This window comes from Lissotriton helveticus, chromosome 5_1, assembly GCF_964261635.1.
Source record: "Lissotriton helveticus chromosome 5_1, aLisHel1.1, whole genome shotgun sequence".
Lineage (NCBI taxonomy): Eukaryota > Metazoa > Chordata > Amphibia > Caudata > Salamandridae > Lissotriton > Lissotriton helveticus.
In genome coordinates, this window is record NC_136065.1 from 117,379,618 (window position 1) to 117,399,180 (window position 19,563).

Below are 19,563 nucleotides of genomic sequence, written 5' to 3' on the forward strand. Positions count from 1 at the left end.
AGTCGATCTATTTCATATCCTGGTGATACCACCTGTGAGCTTTGCCAATTTAAGATTGGCCTTTGTACGGTGAGTGTCGCAGGTCATATTTTGATTGAGAGTCACCCCTAGATACTCAAATGTATGAACCCTCTCTAGTCTCGATGTGCCTATAATAGGGTTGGGGCGCGTTGAGGACGGGGGGCTGAAGATCATATACTTGGTCTTCAAAGCATTGATCTCCAACCCTCGCTCCCCACAAAATGCCACAAAACCATCCAGCACTCGTATCCCGGTCGGGGATTTAGACAGCAGCAGGGTGTCGTCCGCAAACATAATAGCGGGCACCCTGCTGCCGTTGAGCCTTGGGGCGTCAATGTCCTTGATCCTGGTTAGGCGGGCGATTACCCCATTGACAAAGAGGCAGAACAGAGTGGGTGCAAGCACACAACCCTGTCTCACCCCTCTGTCAACGGGGAATCTTGGTGAAAGCGTCTCATTCTTGCCACACCTAACCCTTGCAAAGTTATCTTGATGGAGTCTTATCAGGATATTCAGGATATCGGGTGGGATACCCAACTCCGCCAACACAGACCACAATTTAAGTCTTGGCACCAGATCGAAGGCGGCCCGCAGGTCTACGAAGACCGTGTATAAGCTGCCGCCTTCGATTATGGCGGTTTTCCAAAATAAAAGATTAAGACGAAAGATCTGGCCCGTTGTTGAGGTTTTCCTTCTAAATCCTGCCTGATATGGGCTCAGGATAGAAAACTCTTCAATCCAATCTTGGAGGCGAGCTAATATCAGTCTCCCGAATAACTTTTGGGGGACATCGATGAGATTGATATGTCTGTAGTTGGCTGGGAGCAGAGGAGATCCCTTCTTGGATATAGGGACAATCTCTGCACCCAGCCAAGTACAGGGCACCTCCATACCCCTCAAAATGGCATTAGAAATTGTCTGGAGATAAGGAGCCCAAACGTCTGGTTCTTGCTTGAAGAGGTCACCCGGGAGCCCATCCAGGCCTGGATCTTTGCCAGATGCCTGCCCTGAGATAACCGCCCGGACCTCTTCCTCCGAAAACAGGTTCTCCTCCCAATGCGGGCCGCCATTCATCAACAGATCAATTGCGGCCCCGTCTTGATCCACCTTGGCTCCTGTATAGAGAGCTTGAAAATGTTCTTGCCAAACCCTAGCTGAAATATTGGGTTCAATAGCCGAGGGTAGCTCGCCAGACCCCGTGTTTGCGATTCGCCAAAATTTGCGGGAGTCCCTCACCACTAATGTAGTGGTGAGATTCTCCCATTTCTCCTGGTCCCATTCCACCTTTGCATGGGTAATCAGGCACTTATAGTCCCTTCTCTTTGCCTGTATTACTGATCTGTTATTACCCTGCTTTAGTGAAATCATTAAATCTCCTTTCGCTTTTCAGCAGAAGGCATTGTACCATTTTGGACAATGGCGCATTCTGCCCCCGATTTTTACTGGGGCAAAGAGGACTTCGGCAGAATTCTTTATAAGGTCCTCATGAATAGACCGCAGTTTTGTGTGCATCTCTTGGACATTAGATTGTACCAATAGTGCACTCACCTTTTTTAGTATGGGGATAACATGGCCGTACAGCTTCGAAACCTTTTCAGGATTGTCGGCTAGTTTTTCCCACCTCACTCTGCGTCTGTTATTTGTCAAGGACAACCCTGTAGTGCCCGCGTCTCCACCAGCCCTTTGTTCATTGGGTAGACCTGGCAAAAAATATTCTAATTTTAGCGCATTGTGGTCGCTGTCATCCCTTTCTATCACCCGAAAATCCTTAATTTTGGACCAGGAGGACGATTGGACTAAAATGTAGTCTAATCTCGACTCCGTCCCAATTTTATTGTATGTGCATTGAGGAGGGATATCAGAGTTCAGGCGCCCATTACAAGCCCTAATGACATGTTTAAGGGTCAGGGCAGTGATCTGGACTGCCAAAGGTGTCCAGGCTCGAGGAGAAGGAGCCGCCGTGGGGGGCACTAGCCAGAGCGCATCCTCCTCCATCGTCAGTCCATCTACTAATCCTGATAGTGGCTCAAAATGGCAGTTCAAATCGCCCCCCACCACAAAAGGCATGTCCTTGGGAAGGTCATTGAGAAAAATGGAAAGTTCCGCAATGGTACTTGACTCTCTGGTGATGTTTACCGGCCTAGAGTAAACATTTATTACTGCAAATTTAATGGAGTTAGACCATTCAAAGAGGACGCATTGGACGTCCTCAGAAGCTGTAGGATAGGATGTTGTGCCTTGCAACCCAGGTGGGTTGCCACCCAGGTGTCATGGTCACCAGAGGGACGCCCCTTACCCCCCCATCGTGCAGGGATGGAAAATACTGCAAAGCCGAGGCGGCTGTGTTCCTCTCTTGCCCAAGTTTCTTGGAACATACATATATCTTTTAAAACTATAAATGTATTCCAGTCTGTTGAGTCAAGCTTATATCCGAGACCGGCCAAATTCCATGAGAGTATCTTTACTGAAGCTAGTTTCGGATTGTGATTGGGACTTGGAGTAACCCCCTGGCCGAATAAACTAACCGGCAATAATTCAGTATGGGGTAATTCACCCGTTGTAGATGAAGATTGAATATTTCGAGGTAATAACCCGAATTGTTCGGGATTAGGGACAGAACTTGGAAAGCACCCCATGCTAGTTAAACTAGCTGGCGACATTGCATTGTGAATAAGCATGGGCGGATTTTGCGAATTGGCAATCCGCGAACTTGCGTATTTACGGATTCGCAATCCGCAAAATCTGCGAACTCTAGCGAATTTGTGGATTTTGTTTTTTTGTGTTCGCATGGATTTCTGCTAGTTCGCGAGGGTTCTGTACCAGTTCGCAATTGCGAACTTACTTGTCGGCTTGCAACGGCCGCGACTATGTTGTTTCTACATCTGGTTCATCATCACAGGTTCACAGCACCCTCTGTTTCACCACTGCCACCCTCTGGTACACCCATGCCACCCTCTGGTACATCACTGCCACCCTCTGGTTGGTTTATTACTGTAGATTATGGGGGTGAAAAAAAGCAAGCACACCTGCCCTGCTTCAACTGACATGAATTAATTTGGGGTTGTATAATGTGTCACTGAATTTAAACTTCCAGTCTGGCTGGCACCTGCTTCCTTATCTGTAATTTGCTCTCTGTTGCAGTGCAATTTTTTTTCACAGGACCTTTGTGGCCTATAGTTGCAAGTAGGCAACTGAACTCTGAAGGGGCCCCTCAGGAAGCACTACAGGGAATGGTTACTAATGATAAGATTGAACTTTTGCACCTGCTGAGTGCTTTCAGTTTTGTCTGTAATTGCTTTCTGTTGCAGTGCAAGTTTTTTTAACAGGACCTTTGTTGTATACTTGTAGCTATTCTCTGAGCCTGCTGTGAGGGTCAGAGCAGGGTCATAGAATAGTTGCAAGAAGGCAAATGAACTCTGAAGGGGCCCCTCAGGAAGCACTACAGGGAATGGTTACTAATGATAAGATTGAACTTTTGCACCTGCTGAGTGCTTTCAGTTTTGCAAAAATCCAAATATCCAGCAGCAGCCACAAAAAGTAATCCTTCCAGGTCAAGATCCAAATCAAAGTGACCAGCACATGAAGAAAGCACTGGGAGGAGCCTGGTGGACAGGAACAGGAAGTTGGAGACTGTGGGGCACTTCCTTCCTCCCACCCCCACCCTCCAAAATGGACTCCTTGCAAAGAAAAAGTGCAGGCAAATGTCAACCTGAGGAGTTATTCTGATAAAATGTTATGCTGCCTGCTGGTGGATTTCTTGTGCGAAATTGCAAATTTTGCAATCTCGCAATTGCGAGATTGTCGCTGCCCGCCGCATCTACGTGTTCACAAGTGTTTACTCCCGCGAAATTGTATAGTATTCTAGTTGGCAAGTGCGACCAAGCAAAAAATCCGCTTTGCACGGATTTTACGAATTTTCGGCAAGTTCGCGAGAGTTCGCGGATTGCGAATTTACCGAAAATCCGCAAAATCCACGAGCGGAACGGATTTTACGCCCATGCTTAATTGTGAACAAGTTCGTCCTGTCTCGCTGGAAGTTGCATATCTCTTGATAATGACTCCATTATAGGGGGTTGACTTCCATTGTCATGCTGTAAATCTTCAGGAGAGTTGGTCCCTAAATTGTAAAAGATACTTCGACTAGGAGGGGTAATCTTGCCCAGCTGTTCTACCCTATGTAAGTGATGGATCCGCCCCGTCCATAATGGATTGAGTCAATCAATCATATCCAGAGAGCTGAACCTATTATACAGTATTAGATAGTTGGTCTCTAGTACTGTCGGTCGGCAAAATGCCCCTCTCTCCCCTCTTCCCTGGCCTCTCCCTCTTATGGGGACTGAATCCCAGCCCTCCTCCCCAGTGTTGCACCAAGTGGGGTAGAAAAAGGATAGTGGTAAGGACTGGATAGATGTTCCCAGATCGCGATATGGCCACCCACATATGTGCGATACGGTCCTGGGGTCTCTAAAGTTTATTAGGACACAATCCCCTTTAATGGATTTCTCTGTGTTACCCAGCCAGGGGACTCTTCTTACCATAAGTACATCGCTTACTATTCCTGGGGGAAGGGGTGTATTCAGACTAAGCCAATTAACCGCCTTATTTTTTAGTGAGGCAACCGATTCTTTAATCTCTGGTTTTAATTCGGTATGCCTGCAAGTATAACTACAAAGGGACTAGCCTCAGGGGGAAGGTCGATAGACATGATCTTTTTTGTTTTATCAACCACCCTCTGCTTGGATTTAGTGTTAGTCTCAGGAGGAATAGTTATAGTTGCCCCTCCCATCGGGATGGAAGTTGGAGGGTGGATGATGAGCGGGTTTGGCTGTGGCTTGTTTTGGGCAGTTGTAACATCCTTGATTGAACATTTGGTAGTTGGCCCCCTCTTGTTGTTGGATATTGCCCCCCCCCTGTCAGCCTTGTTATCTGTTTTAACACCACTGGCAATAATTGCTGATGTTTTTTCTATGGACGACAGCCTGGCTTCAATCCTTGTTAAGCGGACCTCTAAAGGACTTAGAAGTGAACTGAAGAGGGCGCCAATATTGGCAATAGTGATCGCATCTCCTTCCCTGGTTGTTAGATTGGTGATTACCTGGTCAGACACTCGCATGGGTGGGGTATTTAGGGACGCTATTGTGTTATCATTAGGTGGTAATAGTGTAGTTTTGCTCTGTTCCACGATGTTAACCTCCTCCAAGATGTTATGCTTTGGAACTTTTGCCTTACGACCCGGTGGATTTTGAGCACCTCTCTTCCTTTTAGGTACAGCTCCTTCCCTAACTCCGCGTTTTCGATGACTCTCTCTAGCAGTTGTTTCATTAATAGGGGTAGTTGGTATGAGGGAGGGCGAGGGAGAGGTGAAATGCGCTTGAGCGGGAGATGTAGTTAATGGTCGTGTATGTTCAGTGCCTAGGGGCTCGTTATCCCTCTCTGCCAAGGTTACAATAGATATATTAGATGAACCCATCGCCCCATTGTCCTGACTTTCATGGTCTGTTTGGTCGTGTCGATTCGCGGGAGATCTAGCATGTGCTATTGTACCCATGGAGGATCTTCTGACCCATTCTATCTCTTGGGAAATACGTCTTTCCAGTATAGTAATTTCGTCAATTAAAAGTGAGCCAGCTTTGACAAAGTAGCTATCAAGAGTACCTGTTGGGTGGGCGCCAGCCTGTAAAGTTTTACTCCTTGTCTCTCTTGTAGCCATTGTCCTTTATGCGTGAACAGGATAAGGGTATGGCAGTGAACGAAAAATGCCAAGAGAAGTGACCCAGTCCGGTCTCAACCGTGCTCAAACGGGCAACAACGGGCCCGCCCTTGGCCCGGGCTTCGCCCGGCGGCCGCCCGCGCGTCCCGCGACACGGGGAGATGGTGTTGATTTTAACCTTCCGGGCAGGGGCGTGGACACCGGGGGACGAGGCACCAGCTGTGAGGAAGTGCAGCCTGCTGGTCCTCGCAGTCCCCCGGTGGTAAGTTCAGCAAGCAAACAGCTGCAAACAGCCGCCCAAACAGTGCCCGTGGTGCAGGAGCCGAAAATCCCACGAAGGTTCAGGGCACACGTCCTTCAGGGAATCAGAGATCGCCACCAATCAGGTTGGCTGCACACAATGAGCGGCTCCCTCGCAGCGGGGGCTGCGAAAGGTTAATGAAGGCACCGGGCGGGGGCGTGGACACCGGGGGAAGAGGCACCAGCTGTGAGGAAGTGCAGCCTGCTGGTTCTCGCAGTCCCCCGGTGGTAAGTTCAGCAAGCAAACAGCCGCAAACAGCCGCCCAAACAGCGCCCGTGGTGCAGGAGCCGAAAATCCCACGAAGGTTCAGGGCACACGTCCTTCAGGGAATCAGAAATCGCCACCAGTCAGGTTCGTTGCACACAATGAGCGGCACCCATGGAGCGGGGGCCGCGAAAGGTTAATTAAGGCACCGGGCGGGGGCGTGGACACCAGGGGAAGAGGCACCAGCTGTGAGGAAGTGCAGCCTGCTGGTCCTCGCAGTCCCCCGGTGGTAAGTCAGCAAGCCAACAGCCGCAAACAGCCGCCCAAACAGCGCCCGTGGTGCAGGAGCCGAAAATCTCACGAAGGTTCAGGGCACACGTCCTTCAGGGAATCAGAAATCGCCACCAGTCAGGTTCGTTGCACACAATGAGCGGCACCCGGTGTTAATTACTTCATTATGTCAACATGTAATACATATAATACCCTTCTTATCTGATTTTACATATACATTATACTTTGCATTGTCAGTTTACAACACAATTGCGATTCTCCTATTAACATGACCAGAGAATCTGGATTTCATTAAAGACACGGAGGCTGACATTATGCATTTATCCTTTAATAGCAACTCACACAGCCGCACTACATCACAAAGGATAAAGTTCTAGAGTCATAACAAAGGATGTATCTAGGAGATGATCTGCCTCTTTTAAAAGAATCGCAGCAGGAAGAACTTCAAAAGGAACTGAGAGATCCGGTAACGGGAAACAACTTCGTGAGATGAAACGTCAAGGAAGGAACTTCAGCAAGTCGAAGGCCAGCCGGTTAAACGGAGTTGCCTGAAAGAAAGAAATGAGTAAGCACCAAGAGCCTGAAGAGTAAGTTCAGTACATGGTCATAACAAAGATTAAAACCATCTGAAGCAATTCATAAAATCATGCACAAATACAGTACATCAAAGATGTAGATGTAATAAGTTGACACCCCTCAAGTTGTGAAAGGGAGGAGGGAGGGATAATGTCAGCCTCCGTGTCTTTAATGAAATCCAGATTCTCTGGTCATGTTAATAGGAGAATCGCAATTTCATTACAAGACCGGAGGCTACATTATGCATGTTCGTAGCCCCGAAGGACCACTTCAGACATATGCTCGATAGGCTTACAGTAATGACGAGCAAAGGTATTAGCATTTGACCAGTCGGCAGCTTTCAGAATATCATCCAACTTACCACCTGACCAGAAGGACTTACTGGCCATAGCTCCTCTGACAGAATGAGCTTGGAACTTAGAGAGGTCAACACCAGCGAGCTTCATGGTAGACTTAACCCATCTAGCAATGGAGGTGGAAGAGACAGGTTTGAAAGGTTTCACAAAGGAAACTAAGAGTTGATTTGCGCCATTGGGGCGCAGGAGAGACATTCTAGCGTCATATTCCTTCATGCAAGCAACCACACAAAGTTTAGGTAAGGTGTCAAAACGAGGATAGAAGATAAAATCTGACATCGTTTTGGTTCTTCTAAGTAGTTCGAACTTGACACCAAACATATCATAACATCTATTAGAAATGTCTAAACTTCTGATGTCAGAAACCCTCCTACAGGAAATTAAGCACAAGAGTGTAGCAAGCTTAAAGGAGAGAAACTTTCTATTAAGGGAAGAGTTATCTGGCCAGGAACAAAAAAGGTCTAAAATGCACTTGACGTCCCAAAGGGTCTGGTATTTAGGCCTAGGGGGTCTCCTTAGTCTTATACTCTTGAGGACCCTACAAATGATAGGATTTTTACCTACCGATTTACCGTTGATAGGAGCGTGACCAGCGGAGATTGCGGATCTGAAGCAGTTAATAGAGCGATAGGAAAGGCCTCTGTCGAATTGTTCGACCAGGAAATTAACGATATTCACGACAGGAGTCTCCACGGGATCCAGACTCCTTTCCAGGCACCAATGAAACCATTTCTTCCAAATGCTGTTGTATCTAAGGTGTGTCCCAGGTGCCCAAGATTCTCCGAGGAGGGAGAGAGCTGTCGACGAAAGTCCAGACAGCTCGTTAGATTGCCTGACACTTTCCAGGCAAGAAGGTTCAAATTCCCCTCGAGAATAAGACGGTGGTCTTCCCCGTCTGCGTTTGAGACCAGGCCTGGAGAGGCTGGGATGAGAAAGGGAATGTCGCATGCTAGTTCCAGGGCTGTCGGGAACCAGGCTTGGGACGGCCAAAAGGGGGTTATCAGGATTAGGGAGCATTGCTCCGATCTGACCTTCTGAAGGACCCTCTGAATCATGGCGAAAGGAGGAAAGGCATAACCCAGGAAGTGGGACCAGGGTTGGAGAAACGCGTTCACAGCAAGAGCGCCCGGGTCTGGCATCCAACTGAAGTAGTTGGGAAGTTGGAAGGTGAGCCTGCTGGCGAATAGATCCACGTCTATGGGACCCCAAAAGAGGGAGAGGGAATTGAAGACGTTCACGTCGAGTTTCCAGTCTGAGAAGTCTATAAGGAATCTCGAATTCCAGTCTGCTGAAATGTTCGATTTCCCGGGGAGATATTCCGCCCTGAGGGAGATTTTGTGTTCCAGACAGAACATCCAAAGTCTCCTGGCAAGGTTGGAGAGATCCGCAGATCTCGTCCCTCCAAGGCGATTGATATAGGCCACAGCGGAGACGTTGTCCATTTTCAGAACAACGGACCTCCCTTGGATGGAGTGTTTGAAGCTCATAAGAGCGTATAAGCCAGCCATCAACTCCAGAAAATTTATGTGTTGGGAGGATTCCGATAGGGTCCAAACCCCACCGGTGTCCTGGTCTCCAAAGCGAGCACCCCAGCCATGAAGGCTGGCGTCTGATTCTAGGACAAAATCCGGGGATGAGCCAAAGATGGCTTTGCCGTTCCAGGCATCTAAGTTCTCTAGCCACCAAAAAAGCTCTGTTCTCGCATCCGGATCTAGGGAGACAAGGTCCCCATACCACAGGCCTGAATTGAGGGCTTTCCTTTTTATTCTCTGAAGTGCGCGGTAGTTCAGAGGACCGGGAAAAATGGCCTGGATGGACGAGGAGAGAAGCCCAAGAAGTCTGGCTAGTTCGCGGAGAGTCAAAGACTCTTGTTTCAGAACGGATCTGATCTCCTTTCGGATCTTGGCAATCTTCTTGGCCGGAAGAAGGAGGAGACATTTCGTGGTGTCTAGAGTGAAGCCGAGGAATTCTATAGTCCTGCAGGGAGAGAGCATGGACTTGTCTCTGTTGATGATGAACCCAAGGCTCTCTATCAGGTTCATGGAGGTTTCTAGGTCTCTTAGGAGATCTGAACGGGATTGGGACATGATAAGAATATCGTCCAAGTAAATGATGAGGCGGATACCCCTCTCTCTTAGAATTGTAACGACACACTTCATGATCTTGGTAAAGCACCAAGGGGCAGAAGAGAGGCCGAAGGGAAGAGCTTGGAATTGGTAGAGATGTTCCTTCCAAGCAAATTGAAGGAAGGGTTGATGTTCCTTGTACATAGGAATCGTGAAGTAAGCGTCCTTCAAGTCTAACTTGGCCATCCAGTCCCCTTCCAGAAGGAGATCTCTCAGGAGGTGGATACCCTCCATTTTGAAATGGCGATAAACTAGGAATTTGTTGACTTCTCGAAGGTTTATTACGGGTCTCCAACCCTTGTCCTTTTTTTGGACGAGAAACAGGGTGCTTATGAACCTTGCATCGGACCAAGGAACCTCCGCTATTGCGTCTTTTTTGAGCATGGAGGCGATTTCCTCCTCCACGATCTTTTCTTGATCTTCTGAGAGGACAAAGGGGTGGGGTGGGTGTGACTGGAGGGGAATCTGTAAGAAGTCTATCTTGAAGCCCCTGACGGTTTCTAAAACCCATGGATCTTGGGTAATTGAATCCCAAACATGATAAAACTGTTTTAGCCTGCCCCCTACTATGGGGATAGAAGAAGGAGGAGTAGTACTTACTTGTAGAATTGGAGGTGTTGGGAGCGCCTCGGCCTCTTGAGCCACGGTTTCTCGGGCCTCTTCCTCTTTGGGGGAAGAAGGGTTGTCTAGGGGGGTAGAAGCCCCTTCCTGTTCCTCTGAAGGATGAGTAGGGTCGTTGGTTGCCTCGGCCGGAATAGCGACCCCTTCTGCCGGCCTGGCCAAAAAGGTTGGTGTTGAAGACCCGTCTCAGGTTGTTCTGGGCTCTATCAAGGGCAGTAAAGGTGTTTACATATTTGCCAATTTCTTTGATTATGTCCTCTCCGAACAGGAGGCCTTTGGGGTTCTGGGAGGGTTCTTTCTCCGCCATGTCACCTAATTTGGGGTTGATTTTGTTCAGAATAGATCTCCTCCTCTCTATGTTCAAACCAGAGTTGGCGTTGCCAAGGAGGACGATAGCCCTTTGGCTCCAGCCTCGAACGAGGTCGACGTTCAAGGGGGTAGAGGAGAGATGGGACTGCTCTGCCATATCTAGGATTCTAACCAAGGGTCCCAGGACGTCCAGGAGTCGGTCTTGGCAGCCCTTGAGGGCCCTCTCCAAGCCTTTTCTGGGGTCACGTCCTAATTTAAAAAGGAATTTAATGAGGCTAGGGTCTAGGTTTGGGGTTTGGCAAACTCTGTCATCAATGGTAGGTCTGGGGGATTCAGACCTCATTGTGTTTCTGGTGTTTCTATCCAGAAGGTTTCTCAACCAGCGTGCCACAAATTTGGAAACATGATCCTGCGGGAACCATTTAGAGCTGTTGGGGTGAGAAATGTTTAGGGGGGAAAACATTTCCTCCCCAATAGGGTTTAAAATAATGTTCTTTGGAGTAGGTTCCGGATCGAAATGGGAGTTGAGATCATGTTGGACCTCATCCAGGTCAAAGACGAACTCGTCTGAGGGGTCTTTGGAGGAGTTGTCGTCCAAGGAGGAGGGAGAGGAGTCAAGACCAACATTTGTATTTGTTTGAATAGCACTATTCCAAAGTGTGCCGCGAGGGACACCGTACACATTTGTGCCGCCATGGGCACCGGTCAAAGGAGTGTCCCGAGGGACATCAGGTTCAAGTGGGGCGCGGTGGCCTCCCATCCAAAGCGAGGTGCTAGGACCTCCTATGTTTTGAAAGGCGCTAGGGCCTATAGTGCTTTCGCAATGTTTGGTCTTTTTGGGTCTCTTACCGTGTAAGGGGAGATCCTGGGGGTCACCTGGTCTTTTAGAGAGCATGACATCCCTGAGGGAGGACATCATGCAAGACTTAATTTCTTGTTGCAGGAATTTTTTAAGCGAATCGTTAATGGGGGCAGGTGAGCTAGCAGTGGCATCATCAGAATCCACGTCAGACATGGTGTGGTGAAGAAAGATTATTAACAGGTAGGTAATAATTAGATCCCCCTATTACTCCTCTCCTTTTTTTTTTTTTTTTTTAATTGGTAGTCTTTTTTTTTTTTTTTTTGCAGGTGAAGCCTCAGGCTATTCCCCCTTTTTTTCTTTTTTTTTTTATATTTAATTTATTTTAATTATATTAATTAAGGTAATTATTTATTTAATTAAGGTAATTATTCATAGGTGAAGGGGTATTTATGGTGAACAGTATAAGAAAAGGTGAAATAATGGGGAAGTTAGGAGTTTTCCAGGCTACAGCAGAGTATTGAAGGGGCAGGGAAATATTGAAGAAGTGAAGGGACGCTTAAGAGCGTGTTTAGATATATTCCCAGATGAGAGCGCAGTGGTCGCAGGTCCCCGGCGGCTGAAGCAGAGCAACTGACAAGCTAAATCAGTCGCGCTCGAGCTCAGCCGCCGGGGGAAAGGAAAGTGGCTTGGCAGGGAAGGCACGCAACGCGGGTGTCGCGAGCGTGCTTTCCTCTAATCCCCAGCCAGGAAATGGATCCAAATCCCAAGCGCGTCTCTACCGCATGAAGCGCGTCTCTACCACACGAAGCGGAGGTCCGCATGAAGCGGAGGCGCGATTAAGGTGGAAAGAAGGAGGGTCAGAAAGCCGGTATGAGGGGAAGCGCGGTCGCGCGTTTTATGGGGGGGAAGGGAGGTGGACAACCATAAATTGGAAGTCCATTAGTAGGGAGGTGGGGTGGGAGGGGGGAAGCCTGCGCCACCCACCACCATCAAGATCTGTGCTGAGACACAGAATTGAAGGGAGAGCATGGCGAGGTTGCCAGAAAACGCTGGAAAAAAACGGGTTAAGACAGTGAAAATAGGTCTAAATAGGCATAAAGGTACCTGTTACACAATACAATGAAAATAAAGCGATATAGAGATAAAGATTAAAGCAAAATACAAGTCTAAGCTTAAAGACAAGGAGCAAGTAATAGTAGTGACTTATCTGCTGGCGAGCCGCTTTTAAAAGAGGCAGATCATCTCCTAGATACATCCTTTGTTATGACTCTAGAACTTTATCCTTTGTGATGTAGTGCGGCTGTGTGAGTTGCTATTAAAGGATAAATGCATAATGTAGCCTCCGGTCTTGTAATGAAATTTCACTATCCCGCCCAATGCATTTCGGTACTCATTAGTACCTTCATCAGGGGCCAGTCTGCAATGAAATAAAAATAAAAAGGTGTAAATGTGATGTAAATGTGAGGACACCCATGAGAGTAATGTTGCTGATATTCCAACTCATACCTGTGTGAAAGAATCACCACACCTGGATTCAGCTGAAAACAATAATAATATGTTTATGATCTATCTGTCTGGGACTAACTCACAACTGCACAACGGAGGTTATATACACTGGATATGGTTTAATGCTTACCGCGTTCCTGAACAATGTATTACTATCGGTAAGCTGCCAAAATAAAATGAAAATAATGAGCGCACTCATAGTTGTAATGATGCTAGTTGTCTCTAATACTTTCTAACGAGATATTCCTAATAAAAAACCGAACATACCTTTGGAGCTGCCAGTGTATTTCTATACCCTGCAAAAATATAACGGCTGTTATAATGGTTTGCGAGCCAAAATCTCATGTGCTCGATGTTACCAATGTAAAGTGTGCACGTACCTCAATGCTTTCTCGTCCGATCTAAAAAATAAATGAAAGCGGCGTTGTAAGTACCTGCCAGTAATTTCAGCTTAAAGGTACTATGAGTTTATGAAAAAACCACACGTGCTCGGTGTTTACCTGAATATGTAACTCTGCCCTGCTCTCACGTTACCGTTGTTCTTCAAACCGCGTTCGAAATCGCCGCCATTGACTAACTATTTTTATCCCGTTGTCGTGATTTCGTAACCTTAGAAATCAAAAGCGGACTGTCGGAGTTGCTCATGTCTTGAGTTAGCGCCCATGGTCACCATCTTAGCCTGGTTCAAATAATAACTTTACGCTATTAATGTCTGCTTGCTGTTTCGCTTTGTGGCTGTGTGCCGACGTATATTTCCCCCACCATAATCGGTTGAGATGATAATAAACTACACGCGTTCCTCTGTTGTTATAGCAAACTACTCTAACCCCTATAAACTTGTGTATCCTGTCCTATCGTGTATATAACCTCCGTTGTGCAGTTGTGAGTTAGTCCCAGACAGATAGATCATAAACATATTATTATTGTTTTCAGCTGAATCCAGGCGTGGTGATTCTTTCACACAGGTATGAGTTGGCATATCAACAACATTACTCTCATGGGTGTCCTCACATTTACATCACATTTACACCTTTTTATTTTTATTTCATTGCAGACTGGCCCCTGATGAAGGTACTAATGAGTACCGAAATGCATTGGGCAGGATAGTGAAATTGTGTTGTAAACTGACAATGCAAAGTATAATGTATATGTAAAATCAGATAAGAAGTGTATTATATGTATTACATGTTGACATAATGAAGTAATTAACACTGAGGAAAGTGTGTACATGCAATTATAAAAAAGAGAATCATGTATTGAAACAACGAATTGTTTTCTGGTATATTGTTTAGCTAAATGTTTTCAAAACTTTGAAGGTGTATCACACCAAGTGAACAGTGCGCGGCTAGATGGGTTTGTAAACCCGTCATAACGTACATAATCTTAACTTGGCCATTATTCTGCCATTTGGGGGCCTTTACCCATAAGTGACTGAATCAATTTTTATAACAGTTATCTGGGTAATGGTACAATGTAGGCCATACACTTGTGTCCATTATATATTACATATGAACATAATGCATCCACTGATTGTGGTATTTAAGGCTAAGAGTGCCTAAATGCAATGTAGCACAGGTACAGCCCTTGCACTGGACAGCTTCAGTGCAACTGGTGCAACTGACATTATAGTATTATTCTTACCAGTGTAACAAAAACAAAAGACTAAGGGCCTTATTATGATGGGGGTCAGATGAGCTTCCGACCACCATTGCAGCAGGAGTGGGACTGCCCGACAAGGAGTTGGCGGTCTCACCGCCAGATTATGATGGGATCACCGAGTAGGTAGTTGGAAACATCCCTTTTCTATTGCGGCTTGTGCTGCGGCCTAAAAAAGGGCCACATCCATGCACCGTGTTCCAGGCATCATGTGGTACATGGATATTTGGGGGTGCACCACATGTCAGCCCCTGGCCACATAGCAGAGGCCTACGGGAGAAGGGGGCCCTGCTAAGGGCCCACAAAGTCACTTTCCGACAGCCTTTCTATGACGGTGGGACCACATTGAAAAGGCTGTGGGAAATGGATATTGTAATCCCTGTGGGGATGCCTATGCAAGCATGATACCAACTGTAGGGGTTACGGTCCAACTGCTGCCACACTGGGCTCCTTAAGCCTGTTATAGGTGGCGGTCCGTCCCTCCGACCACTGAGGTCCGACCGACCGCATCGTAATGCGGCAGTCAGATTGTGATCCTAATAAGACCCTAAGTAGAGCAGAAACATCTTGCAGGCCAAAGCTGCAGATTCTAAATCCCAACAGCTATATACAGATAGATCAGAATACAGATACAACAGGTGAATAACTGCTGAAATACACATATATCAAAGAACACAGATGATAGAAGAAAGTGCCTCCTGCAGTTTAAAAGAATATTTTGTTTAGGTGTGCCTGTCCGAAGTTGTCCCTACTAGGTGTTTTACCTTTTCCTTGACTGCTTCTAGGGGAAGAATTGCCTTTTTTCTTTATTGTTCAACTCTCATTTTCCCCATTTCCAATTGGCTGGTTAACAGTGGGCCTAGGGCCGGACTGGCTACCGGGCAGTTTGGAATGCTGCTGAGCTGGGGGGTGATTTAGTTAATGGAGACCTGCGTGAGCTAAACGAAATTCGTTTTGCATTCAGTATTTCGCAGCACACGCAAGTCTCCATGGACGAAATCAGCCTCCACTGCAGTAAAATCAGGCAGCAGCTCGGCAGCATTCCTAACTGCCCGGTAGCCAGTCCGGCCCTGACTGGGCCTTATTAAGATGTTGGGCGGAAGGCCATCCAACAGCTCGTCGGTGGCAGCCCGCCCGACAACTGACGGCATCAGTGCGACTGCCATATTATGATATAGGTGGTCCGACCGATGCCTGCAGGGGCAATCCGCTCCACCAACGACAGGCTCAAGGAGCCCATCGGGCGGCCGGTGGTTTGCAATCCCCAAAATGGAGGCGGTGCCTGCTCAGGCACTGACATGGAGAATACGATGCACATTTCCAACAGCCTTTTCATTTCAATTCTTCTGCCACAAACAGGCTGCGAAAAGTGTCTTTTGGGGCCCTCACAAGCCCCCTGTCCCCCGTGGCCCTGGGGCCACAACATCCATGCATTGCGTGGTTGGCACCGCATGGTGCCTGCCTGCATTGGGTGCATGGATGTTTTAAAAGAGTATTGTACCTACTGTGGCTTGTGCTCGGCCCGCAGCACAAGCCGCAATAGGAAAAATACACTTTCCAGCTGCCATGAAGGAGGTTGAAACATAATTTGGAAAGTGGGATCGCTCATTCCTTGGCGAACAGTTCTGTTTCTGACATGATGCAGGTCTGACGCTCGTCCGACCGGCATCGTGATGAGGCACAGTGTCTTTTCTATATTGATGTTGTAATATGAGTTTCGATAAGTGGAGTGTATGTTATGGAATCAATACAACATTTGGTTTTTTTCTGTTTGAAAACATGAATGATTCACTATTCCTGGAGAGATGAGGATTTGTATATTTTTTAATAATTGGGTGTAATTATATTCCAATGTAGTACCCTGAATTGATGGACCTCTGTCAAGACCTGAGGATGGTCTCAATTAATTGTTAATAAGTGGACTGAAACATTGACACAGCTCTTGAGGGCCAGGACTGAATCTGGATCAACAATGAAATTCAAGCTCTAGTCTGTCAGGGCTGGACTTCCAGAATACTCTATGCTTTAGCCCTTGGACTTGCTTCCTTTACAGGGGAGAGGTGTGGCGCAGGGGCCAGGGCAGCTGACTCCGGTGCATGAGGCTCATGATTTGATACCCGGCTCCGGCAGCAGCTCAGTCAGCACCCTGTGACTCTGGGCAATAGCTCGCTTAATCTTCCAGAGGGCCTTGATCGTGGTTTACAAATACCAGGTTATTATTATTAGTTATGTCTATTTTTTCCCTTGTCCATAAGTGTTGCATCTTTGTATTTATGTTTTTAGTAGGGAAATAAATAAGATACTTGTATACAAAAGCTTTATTGAAGTATTGAATAATCAAAATATTTATCTCCCCTGTGAATTGTCTAACATGAAATGCAAAATTAATTAACAGATTTATTTAATGCATGAGGGGCACTTAGTTGGTTTTGACAATGTACCAGCCTATAGTCAGAAGGACTGATAAAGTATGTCTAGGCTACTCAATACACCAGGGCTGCTTACTGTGTCAGTAGGGCTGACAAACAATATCTGGGCTGCTCAATGTATCAGGACTGTCTATTGTGTCAGTGGTACTGGCGCAATATGTCTGGGCGGCTCAGAGTACCAGACCTGCATGCTTAGAGCAGGTCTGATGAATATGCCTGGGCTGCTTAATGTGCCTGTAGTGGTCATGGTATCAGCCAGACTGATACAACAATATGTCTGGGCTGTTCCAGGAACTGCCTATTGTCAGCAAGACTGATAAGGTATATCTGGCCTGCTCAATGTCCAAGGACAAGCTATTGCCACCCAGACTGATACAATACATCTAGGCCGCTCAGGGGGTTACTGTGGATGATAATATATATCTGGGCTGTTGAATGTCCTGGGCTGGCCATTTTGCAGGCAGGACTGATAAAACATATCTGGCCTGCTCGACGGCCAAGAACTGCCTACTGTCAGCAGGATTGATATAATGCAACGGTGCTGCTCTTTTTTTAAAAAAAAATGTATTACATCAATCCATGCCACAAAAACATATCAGTTATGGTCTATACACAGAAATTGATTCAGTTGAATTTTTAATGACAAAGCCAATATAAAAAACAAAAATAAATAACCGAAAAACATATATCTATCAAAACATCACTAAGCAGCCGAGTTCAGACAATCATTTCAAATATTGTATCATAGGTTCCCATATCTGCATCCCAAGCTTTTGCCGTCTAACTGATTTCAAAGAATACAAGCTATATTCCAAATTAAAGACGTTATAAAATGTAGGCCTCCACATCTCAAATGGTGCTGCTCAATATGGCAGTACTACTGATAGTGTCAGCGTGGATGATGAGTGATATCTAGGCTGCTCAATGTACCAGGACTGCCGATTGTGTCGACAGTATTGTCAAAATATGTCTGGGCTGTTCAGTGTACCAGGAACTCATGGTGTCAGTGAGGATGTTAACATATGTCTAGGTCGCTCACTGTAGCATCACTACCTATTGTGTAAGAAAGACCAATAACATATGCCTGGGCTGCTCAGTGTACCATCGCTGCATATTGTCAGCGGGACTGATACAATATGTCTGGGCTGCTCAATGTGGTGGTACTGTTCATCATGTCAGTGGGAATGATAAAATATTTCTTGGCTGCTCAGTGTCCCAGGACTGCCGATTGTCAGCAGGACTGAAACAGCAGGTCTGGACTGCTCAATGTACCAGGACTCTTCAAATTTGTGAGCGAAGATGATAAAATATATCTAGGCTCCACAATGTGCCAAGACAGTCCATTCTGTCAGCATTACTGACAAAATATATCTGGGCTGTTCAGTGTACCAGGAGCGCTTGAAGCACCAGGACAAACCTACAGGGGCCTATTACGATGTTGGGCGGACTTGAGTTCGCCCGACACTGTCTCGGAAATGGGACCGACAGACCTCCGGTCGGGGGTCCCGACCTCCTGATTAGGATGCGACCGAACACTGTTCCATAGGGAAATGGGAGGTGGTGTTAATCCCTGCACCGCGTGGCAGGCACCTAAAGGTGCCACAGGGTACAGTGATTAACAGGGGGGCACCATTTCGTTTGTGTGTAATACAGGCTTGGGATCTAAGAGGACAACGTTCCCACGGAGAATCGGGTCTTAAGATCCCAAGTCTGTATTACACACTGGCCCCAGTCTCCACACAAGACTAAGGGGCATAATAAGAGCACACTGTGTACTTGTTTATGACTCATTTGACTGAATTAACTGTCTGCACAGATCCCTTTTTTCACTAAGAGGACGAGGCTGAATATATACACAACAAGCCCTGATGAAGTCTGCTGTTACGCTTACAGCAAAAGACGAAACACGTGGTGGCACGTGGAAAGTCCAAGCACAAGGTCGAACTTGGATATTTGAATATAGGTCTGTTGATATCACAACCTCAATGTCAGAATTGTTTGAGTGTTCGGAGAACTTTCTTGATATGCACTACAAGAGTTGCTTGGGTCTAGTGCATGGCATGAAATGGAAAAATATTTATTTTTTATTTATTGCGATTTTATATAGCGCGAACTTTACCCGAAGGTGTCAGAGCGCTTTACATAAGAACCAGTTGCAAAACATAAGGACTAAGGATTACATGCGTTACATAGAATATACAAACAGAAAAAAATTGCAAATGTAAAGTCACACAAGAACGAGATACAAACAGAAAGAAAAATTGCAAATGTACAAATAGTAAAGTCACTCAAGGAAGAGATACGAATGGATATACTCTAAGAGTCACATAGGAATGGTAGAGAGTACAAAGGTCTACTGCATATACTAGTGATTAGAGTTATCTCTATATACATAGGGAAGGGATACGAATGGATATACTCTAAGAGTCACATAGGAATGGCAGAGAGTACAAAGGTCTACTGCATATACTAGTGATTAGAGTTACAAGCAGGTACTCTGGACCAGAGTACTTGATTCTTTCTGAGAAGTGCCGGTGCTCTCCAATTAAAAGTATAGCATTTCCCTTGAAGTGCTGGTACTCTCCCGCTCAAAATAAAAAAGTGCCGGTACTCCGTACCGGACAGCACCGGCCCATTTAAAGCACTGGTCTAGTG

The 19,563-nt window shown here is 46.5% G+C and overlaps 1 protein-coding gene across 1 annotated transcript in view; it reads left to right on the forward strand.

Annotated features, from left to right (window-relative positions):
• Nucleotides 1-19,563, forward strand: part of LOC144752409 (uncharacterized) — a 207,932-nt gene that overhangs the window by 10,718 nt on the left and 177,651 nt on the right. The window lies entirely within an intron of this gene.